General features: G+C 37.5%; 1 long non-coding RNA gene across 3 annotated transcripts; it reads left to right on the top strand.

Annotated features, from left to right (window-relative positions):
- Positions 1-4675: 4675 nt before the first annotated feature.
- Positions 4676-13614, top strand: LOC117306586. 3 transcript variants are annotated; one of them, XR_004520949.1, is made up of 4 exons: positions 4676-5048; positions 11247-11323; positions 11918-13026; positions 13602-13614. It is a non-coding gene; the product is annotated as an uncharacterized LOC117306586 (long non-coding RNA). The 3 variants fall into 3 exon arrangements; XR_004520950.1 differs by lacking the exon at positions 13602-13614 and having other exon boundaries at positions 4685-5048; positions 11918-12008; positions 12950-13333; XR_004520948.1 differs by lacking the exon at positions 13602-13614 and having other exon boundaries at positions 4678-5048; positions 11918-13333.
- Positions 13615-14271: the final 657 nt, after the last annotated feature.

Genomic DNA, 14271 nt, shown 5'->3' with positions numbered 1-14271 from the left:
TTGATCTTTCCCAAAAGAAATGTTTGATTATTACTACAGCTTACACCACATTGCACCATTTGTATCAAACTTATGTGGTTTAAACTGATACATCAAAGTACCATTGGCTAAAAAATACTTAAAGTATCAACAAAATTAACAAAAATCCCTTAAATGCGAATTTTGCACTAAAATGCACTATTTTACATTTAGAATGCAACTAAAAATTGATTCTTTTCTGTGTTAAAATATCTTTAAAAAAAAATATATATATATATATATATATATCCAGGGTCAAGATGATTTAAAACTGCATTATTTTAGATCACAAAGTATCAAGTTATGTCCCAAGTTATGTCCCGAGTTGTTGCAACCATCAAGTTTCCAATGGTATGTAACTGTATTCTCTATCTAGCGCGCTCATTCGTCCAGGCATGGGGTGTGTCGTGGGCCCGGGCCCGGCGTGGGCGTGCACTGCCTGCGCTCAGAGCTTGCACGATAGCGCCCTCTGGTGATGACAATTTTGATAAAATAAAAACAGAAGTTCAGCACCCACATGGATGGGAGACGAATGCAAGATTTTTTCAAATTTTTGTCTTCAAAAATGATGTTGTTTGTGGCAGAGTGGTGGTTCAAGAACATTGTGCGCAATGAAGATGTCTCCCAGGCACGAAGTGTGTTGGATATTTAACGGTAAGTGTGCTATTAAGTGGTTTTACAGCTGTTTCTTTCTGACACCAGTCGGTCAACACTGTTGTTTTTCCCCATTCATCATATTATGCGCGTTGTGTATGCAAACATGTGCCACATCCACTCCCTAACCTAAGTCCTGTACAGCGTCTTTGACAGTAATTTGTTGTTGTCGTCTGCTGGTCAAACTATCATTACAACTACTCCTAGAAGTACTACTACTTCTGAAAAACTATACGGCTCCACCGTGAGCCTTACATTTTGGGCCTCCTTATAGTAAAGACACTCAGGACACTATTGGTTAGCGTCAAAGACCAATCTTCTCATTTGCTGTATCTCAACCACGTCCACATGCTTAAAATAACAAACATGTGAAAATTTGAGCTCAATCGGTCATCGAAGTTGCGAGATAATAATAACAGAAAAAACACCGTTGTCACACGAAGTTGTTAGCCCTGGTAGGACGTCAGTCAGTGCCACTGCACTGACGTCCTGGGTATAAAGGTTCTTTACAATGCGAACACAAGTTTGACTACAATTTTCTTTATTTTTTACCTGATTTGAGAAGCTGAAATTCCGTTCATATATTCATAGTGTCCCTCGCTATATTCTCAAAGAGTTCACAGCTAACAAATATATCCATGGAAGAAAATATATCCGAAAATATGTTGAAGTTCTGCACTGGCGATGTTGATCATCGTGTACCAATTGATAGTGTGAGCCCAAGTGCGCACGGCTTTGAGTACAGTGTATTATCTTGCCGCTATTCGCCGTCAAAACAGGGTAGGTGCCGTTAACTCGCCTTCAACTCCTTCTACATACATTTTAAAATCCAGGAGGCATAAAATCTTCCAGCTCAAATAGAATTTGTATACATTTCAGGTTGAATTTCGGTTACAAATATCAAGTGAGTAAAAGTTCAGACTCCCGAGTTAGGTAGAAATATTTTAAACAGATTTTTGAAAATTTTTCGCAATGGTACGGGACCTTTATACCCTGGACTCCGTCGCGTTGCCTGCAACGAAGGAGTCCAACCTGGGCTAACGAAGTTGTGTGCTTTCATTTCAGATGCTTGATTTCAAGACCTCAAAATGTAAATCTGAGGTCTCGAATTAAAATTTGTGGAAAGGTACTTCCACAAAAACTTCTCAAAAACTACGTCACCACAGAGGGAGCCTTTTCTCACTATGTTTTATACTATCAACCTCTCCCCATTACTTGTTACCAAGTGAGGTTTCATGCTTATAATTATTTTGAGTAATTACCAATTGTGTCCACTGCCTTTATCCTTGGATGCCATTTACCCCGACATTTACCCCTGGTCACTGGGCCTTAAATCATTCCTTGGACCATCTCAACTCCCTGGGGAGTATACAGCCTGTGCGCAATATATGCACTACTCGGCTAAACCAATCACAAAAAAACATCTCTGCCCTCACAGAACAATTATAGTCAAGTTTCTAATTGCTCAGGGACACACTATCACGACCGGGATTCGAATCCACACTCCTACTGAACCGAAACACAAGAGCTTGAGTTCTGTGCTCTTATTGGTGGCCACGACACCCCTTATATTATACACACAATGGTGGGTTCGAAACAGCCGCTAAACGAAAGGCAATAATATAGTCAATTTGCAAAATTATGTTTTTGATGTTCTTATTCAGCACTTCCTTTACTACTATCAAAGGGTCATACCAGCTAATTACTATTAACCTTATGAAGTGGCATAGAACCATAGTTACAATTCTTTAGATGGTTGTCAGAAAATAAAAATCTCACTTAGCCTAATTTGTGACAAAAATCAAATGTTGTCAAATTTACATGATAGGGTTGTTGCGCAATGTTTTTACTTTTAAGTAGGTGCTCTGTTTATTGTAATTGTTTTACTATGGCATTCTTGCATGGGGATCCAGTCTATATTTATCCAGTGTGTGTGTGTGTATAAACATTCGCCAATATAATGCCAATCCTTTGACATCCAAACATTGCCTGAAAAAACACAAAGAAACAAACTCTAAATATTTTGGTAGAACAACATTGTAAAAAAACCATGGTGACTGATAAATGTTCCGTAACAAGCACACTAGACTTAAGTACAGTACACCACTATATATTACTGGGTCATACTTTTGCATTGCATTGCATTGCAATTGGTCCTTACGATAAGAGCAACGGCACCCAGCACATTGTGTAGCTTGTAGTACTGAACTGTATTTAAGGTAGCAAACTGTGGCAGAATGGGGGGCGCGTGAGTGAGAACTGAACCGTATTTAACTTAGCAAACTGTGGCAGAATGGGGGGCGCGTGAGCGATGAGGCACACAAATTGCTGATGTACTCCCCCTCTGAAGACGTAAAAAAAGAAATTCCATTGGAAAAGTACAACAAATATTATGTGTAATAAGAAAAATAGTTTGAATTATTGGATTATATGCCCATAGTACTCCATAGAAACTGATAAAAATTGACATATCTTGGTATTCTCTTTTGCATTAATTTTATTCTCTGTTCATAGGGGTAAGGACTTTCCATGAAGGGTGCCAACCCCTCACAGCCAAAGTGACTTTTTGTATGTCTTTTTGTGTTCAATACAAACCACAATGGAAACTTACTGGGTAAATTTTGAAATGATTTTTGGGGGTTGAACAAAGAATTGACTGGAGTGGGATTCGAACCAACGACCTCTGGATTAACGTGCCGCCGCTCTTTAATCCGGAGGTCGTTGGTTCGAATCCCACTCTAGTCAATTCTTTGTTCAACCCCCAAACACCTTTTTGTATTCATCTAACTATAACATAGACTCTTCAAGGAGGTTGAAAAGTGGCCCCCCTCATAGCCATTGTAACCTTTTGATATGCCTTTTTGTGTTGATTTTACTCTCTGCACTTATGGACTCTGCATCAAGGGTGCACCCCTCATAGCCACTAACTTGTGCCTTTTGTTATATGTTTTACTCTCTGTGCTTATATAGAGTAAAGACTCTCTCAAGACAATTGCAACCCCTCATCCATAGCCAATGTAATGGTATGCCAGTGCCTTGTATCATGTATAGACTCTTTGTGAAGTTTGCCAATTGTCAGCCCTCATAGCCAAATTGACTCTGTGGTTTTGCCCTTCGTAATTCATTTTACTCTCTGTGCTTATAGAGTACAGACTCTCTCAATTACAGCCCCTCATAGCCAATGTAATGGTATGCCAGTGCCTTAGCTTGTGATCATTGACTCTGTTGTTTGCCAGTTGTATCCTTCATAGCCAAAGTGACTCTGTGGTATGCCCTTTGTATTCATTTTACTCTCATAGGAGTATAGACTCATCATGAAGCAATTGGCAGCCCTCATAGCCAATGTAATGGTATGCCCAGTGCCTTAGCTTGTGATCATTGACTCTGTACACATAAGTATAGACTCTTAGTGAAGTTTGCCAATTGGCAGCCCTGATAGCCCAGTGACTTGTGGTATGCCTTTTGTATTCATTTGACTCTCTGTTCATAGTATAGACTCAAGTGACTTATGGTATGTCTTTTGTATCCATGTACATAGGAGTACATGTATAGACTCTTCATGATGGGTGCCAATTCCACAATTAAGTGTGCCTAGTGGTGGTACGGTCCATCAGATTATGAAATAAAATTTCATCATGAAGGGTACATTTACTTTTGGCTGGTGCAGTCAAGTATTTTTTGTATTGTTAGAAAATGGCTTGTATTGTCGCTACTAACTAGATATTAATTAGTGGACCGAATGAGCTTTCTCTAAAATTAAGTCTGCCCAGAGGTATGGTCTATCACATCAGACTGTGTAGTAAATGTTCATCTTTTATGCAACATAAAGGGTATAATGATTTACTTTTTGGTTTTTTTTCATAACTCACTGGACGATGAGGTCTTAATTGCTGCAGCTAATTACTGGTTAATTATACAGCAAACTTTTTCAGAATTGTGAAAAAAATACTCTTAATTACATACATTAAAACATTCGTTGAATAACACCGCGGGAGGCCAAAATTCCACCGCCTTTAACTGCATGTGTTCTATTTTCCCCCAATTTCCGGTCCAGAAACGCGGCTCGATGAGGGAGCAGGCGGGATCGCGTCACGTGATTCACTGGCACTAGATTTTTAGAACAAAGCTGCAGTGAAGTCGAGTCGGATATGATTGGAGTTTTCTACCAAGTATTTTCTGTTTGTGGCAGCGTCAATCATCGTGCTTCTGTGAAATCGTCATCCGGCAACTGTTTATGCAGCTAATAGCAGATTTCTTGAGGCAATTTATTGAGGCAATGTTCCTTTTCTTGTGTTATTAGAGTAGTATTGTAATCTTCAGTGCCAGTGTTGCTGCATTCACCTGTTAAGAGACGGTGCCACCCCAACACAACAACCGTGAGTTACATTAGTATCATATATCCACAAATCGTGAGGAGCATTTTTGACGAGAGCATATTGTTGTTTGATTGAAATCTATGTTTCCGATACTGCATTTAGAGACGTGAAGACCATTATCCCATAAACTAAACTGACTGTGAGGTTCTGTGGGCCAACGGCATTGCCGTTGTTCGCAACGACATCACCCGTCCTCACATTGGCCATGGACCCATGGACCAACCCGTCCAGAGCCATCATCCAATACCCGGGGGAAATAAAGACCATGCTGTTGCACAGGGTTGATTTTTTTGTGCTCATTCTTATCCTGTCACCTACATTTACAAGCTGCCGATCTTAAACTTCTCAATGTTCAATATATTACCGATGTTGTGCTTCATGGTTGATGTTTTTCGAGACTCATGTTTTTTTAATGTTGACAATGGACCGATATTTCAGCTCTCAATTTGTTCACAAGGGGATGTTGTAATATTTATTTTCCCCATGCACGTTGTGGCATAGACCTGCCAACCTTTTATGATTTTGTTCAACTATCATACTGTATTCAAGAGTTGACTCGACTCAAAAGCCATTAGTTTACACCCCTGTACATTTCACCAAAACATGTTGCCCAGTCTATCAAAACTTGCTGAACTAATTTTGTTTAGCTCTGAAATTGTCTTTAAATCGATGCTGTGATTTTTCTGATAATATTGTCTCTGGGCTAAAGCTGCGCAAATTGTTCAGTACCTCAGAATTTCCAAACCTGAATTTTGTTTTAACAACCGATAAATTATTATTCCGTGAAGCCAATGTGCGACGTCTGGGAATTTACTCTGGCACATTTAAAAAACAAACGGATCGCAACCTTTTGTTTATTTATTTATTAATTTTTTTCTTCTCTTGTTTATTGTTTGCTTATTTGTATCCTGTCACTCACAGACCTGCCAATCTCAAACTGTTGAATGTTCAATTTATTACCGACGTTGTGTTATTTTGGGTTGGTGGCTTACGTGTCTATTTTCTCAAAATGTTGCCAATGTACTGATATTTAGCTCCCGAATTGTCAAAAGCAGATAAACAGTCTTTATTTCCCATTGCATGTTGCCACAGTTCTCAAAGACAAATTGCCAACATAGTGATGTTGTCATAACATTTAATCTGTATCCCAAAGCCATTGTTATACCATCTGTTACTATTTCCAAAAGTCCCTCAAAACTTCTTAACCAATCCTTGTATATTGTTCCCAAGCAAATGTTGTATTTTCTGAAATTTCACATTTGAAGTGTTCTTCAAAATAGCGTGTCTTACTGTCTGGCTGACACTGGCAAATTTTTAGATTTTGGATCAAAAAATGTTTGATAATTTTATGGTTTCAAGTGACACAGAGCATGGCCCAGTTTCATAAAGCCTGTAAGCACAACAATTTGCTAGCATGAAATTTCTTCATAAACAGGATTACCAACCGAATTTCCAAGTGATTTTCAGAATTAGCAAACAACAGCTGAATGCCAGTAACAACAAAATATGCAACAAATTTAAATCTGGTTGGTAATATTGTTTTTATCAAGGAAGACATTTCATGCTAAGCAAATTTTTGTGCTAACAGGCTTTATGAAATGGGGCCCAAACTTCTGAAGACATCTCACCAGTGTGGACTGAGGTAATCAACCAACGTTTGAGATAAATTTAGAATTGTGTGAAGTTGAATTTTTAGTCAAAAATCAGAATTTCTTTTAGATAAAAAAAAAAAAAAATGTAATAATCATAGTGGTTTTTCTTTTCTTTATTTATTTTATAATTGTTTTAATCCAAAATTTTTTCGCAACGCACACTCATCAATGACAGTGTCAATAAGCATTCCAAATTTACCACGGTCCGCGGTCGCGTGGTATGAAAGCGGCGAATCCACACGCGTTTTCGTTCTTATTATTTAGGTACCAAACTCTACGACTGCCTCGCCGGCCTACTATGACGTCATGCGAAGGCACCTCGTACCGCATACATTCTACAGTTGTCTTGAAAAAATTGGTTCCGCGGCTCAATTTAAGGCTCACTTATTCAGGATGCAGGGGTAAACCGCAAACATTCGTTGTGCTGGTTGTTTCTGCCTGGTGCACGTCGTTCGTTTGATAGAGTTTGTTTACCCTCTCTCCGTTTTTACCTTTTCGAAAGTTGGAGAAAGTCTCATCTGTATAATTTATCAGCTGAGCACTGATTGCATTCGTAAGTTCAATAACTGGTTCATATTATATCTTGTTTATAAAATCTTTTGGAATTTATTTTTTCCATACATTTTTTTGGCCCAGTGGAAATGGAACTGTCTTTCGTTAATGTTTTTTTTCAAAGATTATTTACAACTTGCATTTGACCTGTGTCCAATGATTAAGTTGTAATTTTAGTGATATTATTAATTTCGTTATTATTTACAAAAATTAAACAACCTATTTTAAAAAGGTCATGCAAACAAACGATACAATACTGAGAAAAATTTGATTTCTTTTTAAACACATCCCAATACCAACGCAACGCTCAACGTCTAATGTTAGGCCTACACCATCTATTACATTTTTTCAAAACTTGCTATGATGTTTTTTAATCCTGAAAAAATTGCTGCTGTCACTGTCTGTGAACACATACTAATCCTGTGATTTTTAATGATGTAGTTTATATGCCATGTATTTCTTAATTCTGTCTATGTTGCCATGCTTGTTAAAGGAACACGTTGCCTTGGATCGAACGAGTTGGTCTATAGGTCAAGCTTTAGACAGGGTACCAGTGTAGCTGACCACGTGACATGTAAACATTGCAAGAACATTCAGTGGGGACACCAGCTAGCGCTTTTCTTCCTTTTCAAGACAATTTCACGACGTCGACAAGAGTTCGGGTCAACTCGTACCCAAGTCAATTCGTACCCAAGTCAACTCGTACCCAAGTCAACTCGTACCCAAGTCAACTCGTACCCAAGTCAACTCGTACCCCAATAAATTTTTACTCGGTTTTGGGGTTTCAACTCGCTTTTCTTCTTCATGTTTTATGTTATTCTATTTATAGAACAAGCGAACAAGAGTTAGTAAGACCTAGGCCCTAATGTTTTTTAAATTTTTTATTATATTTTTTTTTATACTTCTGTGGGGAAAATTAATCAGAACTAAGATTTGTTGTTTAATTGGCGTGTTTGAATGAATTTTTTCCTTTTTTCCCTTTCTTATAGAAATAGATAGTCAAAACTTTCGCAAAGTGTATTGGGTTGGAAAAAGTAATGAAACAATAAATTTTGAATTGGAAAACGATAATCAGAACACATGCAATGAATGAATTGAATGAATTTTTACCCTGACATTTTTAAGAAAAACACTCGGGGGAAACATCAAGGCATTCATTTATACATCGTTTATTTTGTATTGTTGAAAATAGTTTGTTTTTTAAAGCAGAAAAGAGAGGAACATTAAAGCAGGAATTACGGCTGGACTGTTTAAAACATTGAAATAATACATACTACGGTTAAAAAATGATAAGAAACCATATTTTAGGCCTATGCCTAGCTATTTCTTTAATCCAGTCTGTTTCTTAACATCAAACGTTTAATTGCTATACAAAGTAGATTTATTTATTATTCAAGGCAAACAGTACATACAAAAGAATAGGCAATAAAAATATGACTACACAACCAACAGCCTGCGGATAACCAAAAAGCAAAAAACAATCACTATCTAAAGGGGATCCAGACAATAAACTAAAAATAACAAAAGGCACTAAGGGTACAAGGATAAAAACTGATCTGAATGAATAAACTCGTGAAAAAAAGAAGAAATGAGAAACCTGAATTATTATTAAAAATGAAATTGTAAGAAGGAATTATTATTATAAGAGTGAGTAGAACATCGTTTCCAATCGCTTATAAAATCACGCTGCACGGGAATTCTCTGTTTCGGCATACAATGAACGTTATATGGTACGAGTTGACTGGGTATGAGTTGACTTGGGTACGAGTTGACTTTGGTACAATATTTGGGTTCGAGTTGGCTTGGGTGGAGTTGACTTGTGTACCATCGCTGTTCAGGGCTTTTAATTGGTCGATGATCGCGATGGCTCGTCAATCAATTTTGCACATGCGCAAAACTAACTGTCAGCGAGGTAAGCAGCGGTGGTACAAGTTGACCCCATTTTGGGGGTGGGTTCGAAACATCAAGGCTCCCCTGTGAGCCTACAGGGGACTAATATTTTGGGCCTCCAAATGCTATGTTTTAAAAATCGACGTTGATATGTTTAAGTTTTACGACCGTAGCCATCAGTAACTAAAGTTTCCTTTGTACCAATACTACACAACCAAAACTTAAAGTCACCTTGAAATAGGATATTATTCTGAACAATTAAATACTTTTTTGAGTAATTGTGTGGGGGGTGACTCCGCCTACCCCTTTTGTGATGTCAATCGAGGCAGACTTTGCCCTCGATTGGACATCGAACACACGTACGTGCAAGTATATTCAAGTCTAGTCGTGAGTTTGTATGTTAATTTTTCCAGCAATGTGTACCAGGTGTATTGCTGCTGGATGCAGAAAACAAACTAAAGATGTAAGTTTGCAAGTCTAGTCGACGCGCTGTGCAGCAAACATTTTGAGCCGTCGTGCTTCGAGAATCCGGAAGACACTACACATTTTGACATGAAGAGGAAAAGAGAAAAGTTCTTTTCTTTAAAAAAAAAATCAGGTATTGTTTAAACATGTATGGCATGTTTAAGCTTGCGCCAAGCGTCACTATCTTGTGTTGGCACTGCATGCGCTTCATCGCGCCTCGATTGACGTCACAACAGGCCCTCTCGGGTCGGGCTTATTTTCAAAATTTGTAAACAACATGGACACTAAAATTTTTTAACCTTAGTTTAATTGTTTATGTCATATTCCACTCATATCAAACACACATATAGTGACAAAAGCTTTGTTTAGACACAATACCACTTCCAGGTGACTTTATCCCATCCCAAGCTGGGGATAGCTCATTCTCCATAGCTGCCCCTCGCTATGGAATGAGCTCCCCGCGGGTCTGAGAGAGGCGATCTCGTTGCCTGTATTCAAAAGCCTCCTCAAGACATTTTTTTTCCCCACCCATCCTAGTTTGTTTGTTCTCTTTTCTTTTGTTGTCATAGTCTCATGTAAAGCGCTCTGTTCTCCGTTGAGCGCTATATAAATGTTTGTATATATTATCTATTCTTATCCCACCACTCGATATAATTCATAATGCTTGTATTGCCTCTGTTGTGTTAAATGAAAAACTGTTTCCAAAAAGTGCAATTTTCTGTTGTATTTTCTGAGTTGGTGTTAATGGCTAGGGCTATGTATGGCTCTCAAAATCTTAATGTAAAGGATGTCTGTATCTTCGGTCTTATAGCCGTAGCTGTAGGCGCTGTAATGTGGACATGGCCTTGTTTACAACTCAGCCCCACGCTTTATGGCTTTTTACGTGTTTTTTCACACTCACATAGTACCTGTGAGTGCTAGTAGAATTTGGTACTCTGGTAACACAGGCAGGTGATATTTATGCATGTATATCTATATTCCTGATGCTATCTGGTTTTAACATGGCAACCCCCCCCTCTCAACAAATTATCCACGACCCTCCCCCCCCCCTTGAAATCTGGAAATGCATGGTCTTGAAATCTGGAAATTCAGATACATTTATCTGGACATTTTCTGGTCAGAAAGATGTTTTAAAGTAGAATACAATGATCCACACCATGGTTTTCCTTGAACTTTGCGACCTATCACGGTCGGCCATTTTAGTCAAAAACTTGACTCCACAAAAAGGCTGACCGTATTAGTTTGCAGAGTGAAAGGAAAACCATGCACTTACAAGGCACATTTGCCTTATCCAAGGCATTGTGTTCTATTAAGCCTCAAATAGTCAATGGCACAAGTTTGATAAAACTGCTCTTGTGACCCTTTGCCATTTTGTTAAGTTTTAGACATAAATTTGATAAATTTGCTGGACCTTCCCCCTGTGAATTTTAGTTTTGGGCTCAAATTGGCTAAAACTGCTAGTCTTACCCCTTGTGTTTTTTAAACTGTAGGCCAAATTTGATAAAACTGCTGGACTCGCCACTTGTGATTGTTCAATTTGAGGCTAAAATTCAGTAAACCTGCTGGACTTTATACCCCTTGCTATTTTAAAAATTTTAGATGCAAACTTATTTTTTTCTTTTAAATGTTTTTCTTGTAGTGTCATGAAGACTTCAAGAGATCACCAGTTACAAGCTCATATGAATCTGAATATGATGTAGGCCTATACCTAAGAAGGTAAATAAATAATTCTTAACAATTGTTTTTGTTGGCTTTTCAAGGATGAGTTGGTAAATGGAGCTTCACATCCAATAGAACTAGCATCCAGATTATATTCATCTAGCTAAAAAGGCTAATCAACGTCCAATGTCATGCATTTTAAGCCTCAAATAATTATTGGCATAAGTTTGATAAAACTGACTAAGCCTCCGAATTGTCAATTCTAGGCTAAAATTCGCTAAAACTGCTAGACCTAATATACTCCTTGTGACTTTTTCAATTTGAATGCCAACATTTGAAAAAGCTGCTCGACTTACATATTGTGATTATTTTAATTTTAGGTCCAAGTGTGCTTTTAAGCACTGCTGGACTTGCCCCTTGTGATTTTTTCAATTTTAAGGCCTAAATTCAATAAAAATGCTGGACTTGCCCCTAGTTATTTTTCAATGTGAGGTCTAGATCTGCTTAAACTGCTGGACTTGCCTCTTGTTATTTTTTAAACTCTAGGCCCAAATTCGATAAAACTGCCGAACTTACCCCTTGTAATTGTTATATTATTTTTTAAATTTTTTATGCAAACTTATTTGTCCTTTAAAATGTTTTTTTTTGTAGTGTTTGTCAGCCACCATTATGAAGATGTCGAAAGATCACCAGTAACAAGCTCATAATGATCTGAATATGGTAAAGGCCTATAACTTAAAAGGTAATACATAATTCTGAACGATTGTTTTTGTTGGCTTTTGAAGGATGTGTTGGTAAATGGAGCTCCACATTAAATAGAACTAGCACCCAGATTAAATTCATCTAGCTAAAAAAAGGCTGATCACCTTCCATTGCCATGCATTTTTAAGTCTCAAATAATTGATGGCACAAGTTTGATAAAACTGGTGAAAAGCTCTCGAATTTGTCAATTTTAGGCAAATATTAAACTGCTAGACCTAGTACCCTTTTTTAAATTTATTTATAATAGTGGCTGCATGGTGCTGGTAGTCTTAATAAACAATACTTCTGATTAAATCTGGGTTGGGGGGTGTCTGTTGCATTCCCCCTCCCAATCAAAACCTCTTTAGGTCAGTATTCCACCCAAATTATCTTGCACATTTGAGGGATTGCCTTTGAAATTATAATTGACCAATAAAACCTTGACTTGACAAAAGGAAAGTTAGCAAAACAGTCTAACACTTGGATTTCTTGTTGTCTTGTGAGAAAATATGCATAAGGCACCGACCATGAATCGCAGAACCTCGGCTGTTAGCCACAGCAGATAAATAATCTGCCAGGGTATAGCGTAGAAATCCAAGGCATTGTGTTCTATTAAGCCTCAAATAGTCAATGGCACAAGTTTGATAAAACTGCTCTTGTGACCCTTTGCCATTTTGTTAAGTTTTAGACATAAATTTGATGAATTTGCTGGACCTTCCCCCTGTGAATTTTAGTTTTGGGCTCAAATTGGCTAAAACTGCTAGTCTTACCCCTTGTGTTTTTTAAACTGTAGGCCAAATTTGATAAAACCGCTGGACTCGCCACTTGTGATTGTTCAATTTGAGGCTAAAATTCAGTAAACCTGCTGGACTTTATACCCCTTGCTATTTTAAAATTTTAGATGCAAACTTATTTTTTTCTTTTAAATGTTTTTCTTTGTAGTGTCATGAAGACTTCAAGAGATCACCAGTTACAAGCTCATATGAATCTGAATATGATGTAGGCCTATACCTAAGAAGGTAAATAAATAATTCTTAACAATTGTTTTTGTAGGCCTTTCAAGGATGAGTTGGTAAATGGAGCTTCACATCCAATAGAACTAGCATCCAGATTATATTCATCTAGCTAAAAAGGCTAATCAACGTCCAATGTCATGCATTTTAAGCCTCAAATAATTAGTGGCATAAGTTTGATAAAACTGACTAAGCCCTCCGATTTGTCAATTCTAGGCTAAAATTCGCTAAAACTGCTAGACCTTACTCCTTGTGACTTTTTCAATTTGAATGCCAACATTTGAAAAAGCTGCTCGACTTACATATTGTGATTATTTTAGTTTTAGGTCCAATTGTGCTTTTAAGCACTGCTGGACTTGCCCCTTGTGATTTTTTCAATTTTAAGGCCTAAATTCAATAAAATGCTGGACTTGCCCTAGTTATTTTTTAATGTGAGGTCTAGATCTGCTTAAACTGCTGGACTTGCCTCTTGTTATTTTTAAACTCTAGGCCCAAATTCGATAAACTGCATTGTAATTTTATATTATTTTTAAATCTTATATGCAAACTTATTTGTCCTTTAAAATGTTTTTTTTTGGTAGTGTTTGTCAGCCACAATTATGAAGATGTCGAAGATCACCAGTAACAAGCTCATAATGATCTGAATATGGTAAGGCCTATAACTTAAAAGGTAATACATAATTCTGAACGATTGTTTTGTTGGCTTTTGAAGGATGTGTTGGTAAATGGAGCTCCACATTAAACAGAACTACGCACCAAGATTAAATGTCATCTAGCTAAAAAAATGGCTGATCACCTTCCATTGCCATGCATTTTTAAGTCTCAAAAAATTGATGGCACAAGTTTGATAAAACTGGTGGAAAGCTCTCGAATTTGTCAATTTTAGGCAAATATTAAACTGCTAGACCTAATACCCTTTTTTAAATTTATTTATAATAGTGGCTGCATGGTGCTGGTAGTCTTAATAAACAATACTTCTGATTAAATCTGGGTTGGGGGGTGTCTGTTGCATTCCCCCTCCCATCAAAACCTCTTTAGGTCAGTTTTCCACCCAAATTATCTTGCACATTTGAGGTATTGCCTTTGAAATTATAATTGACCAATAAAACCTTGACTTGACAAAAGGAAAGTTAGCAAAACAGTCTAACACTTGGATTTCCTGTTGTCTTGTGAGAAAATATGCATAAGGCACCGACCATGAATCGCAGAACCTCGGCTGTTAGCCACAGCAGATAAATAATCTGCCAGGGT

The sequence above is a fragment of the Asterias rubens genome, unplaced genomic scaffold (genome assembly GCF_902459465.1).
Source record: "Asterias rubens unplaced genomic scaffold, eAstRub1.3, whole genome shotgun sequence".
NCBI lineage: Eukaryota > Metazoa > Echinodermata > Asteroidea > Forcipulatida > Asteriidae > Asterias > Asterias rubens.
This window is presented reverse-complemented; position numbering and strand designations above follow the sequence as displayed.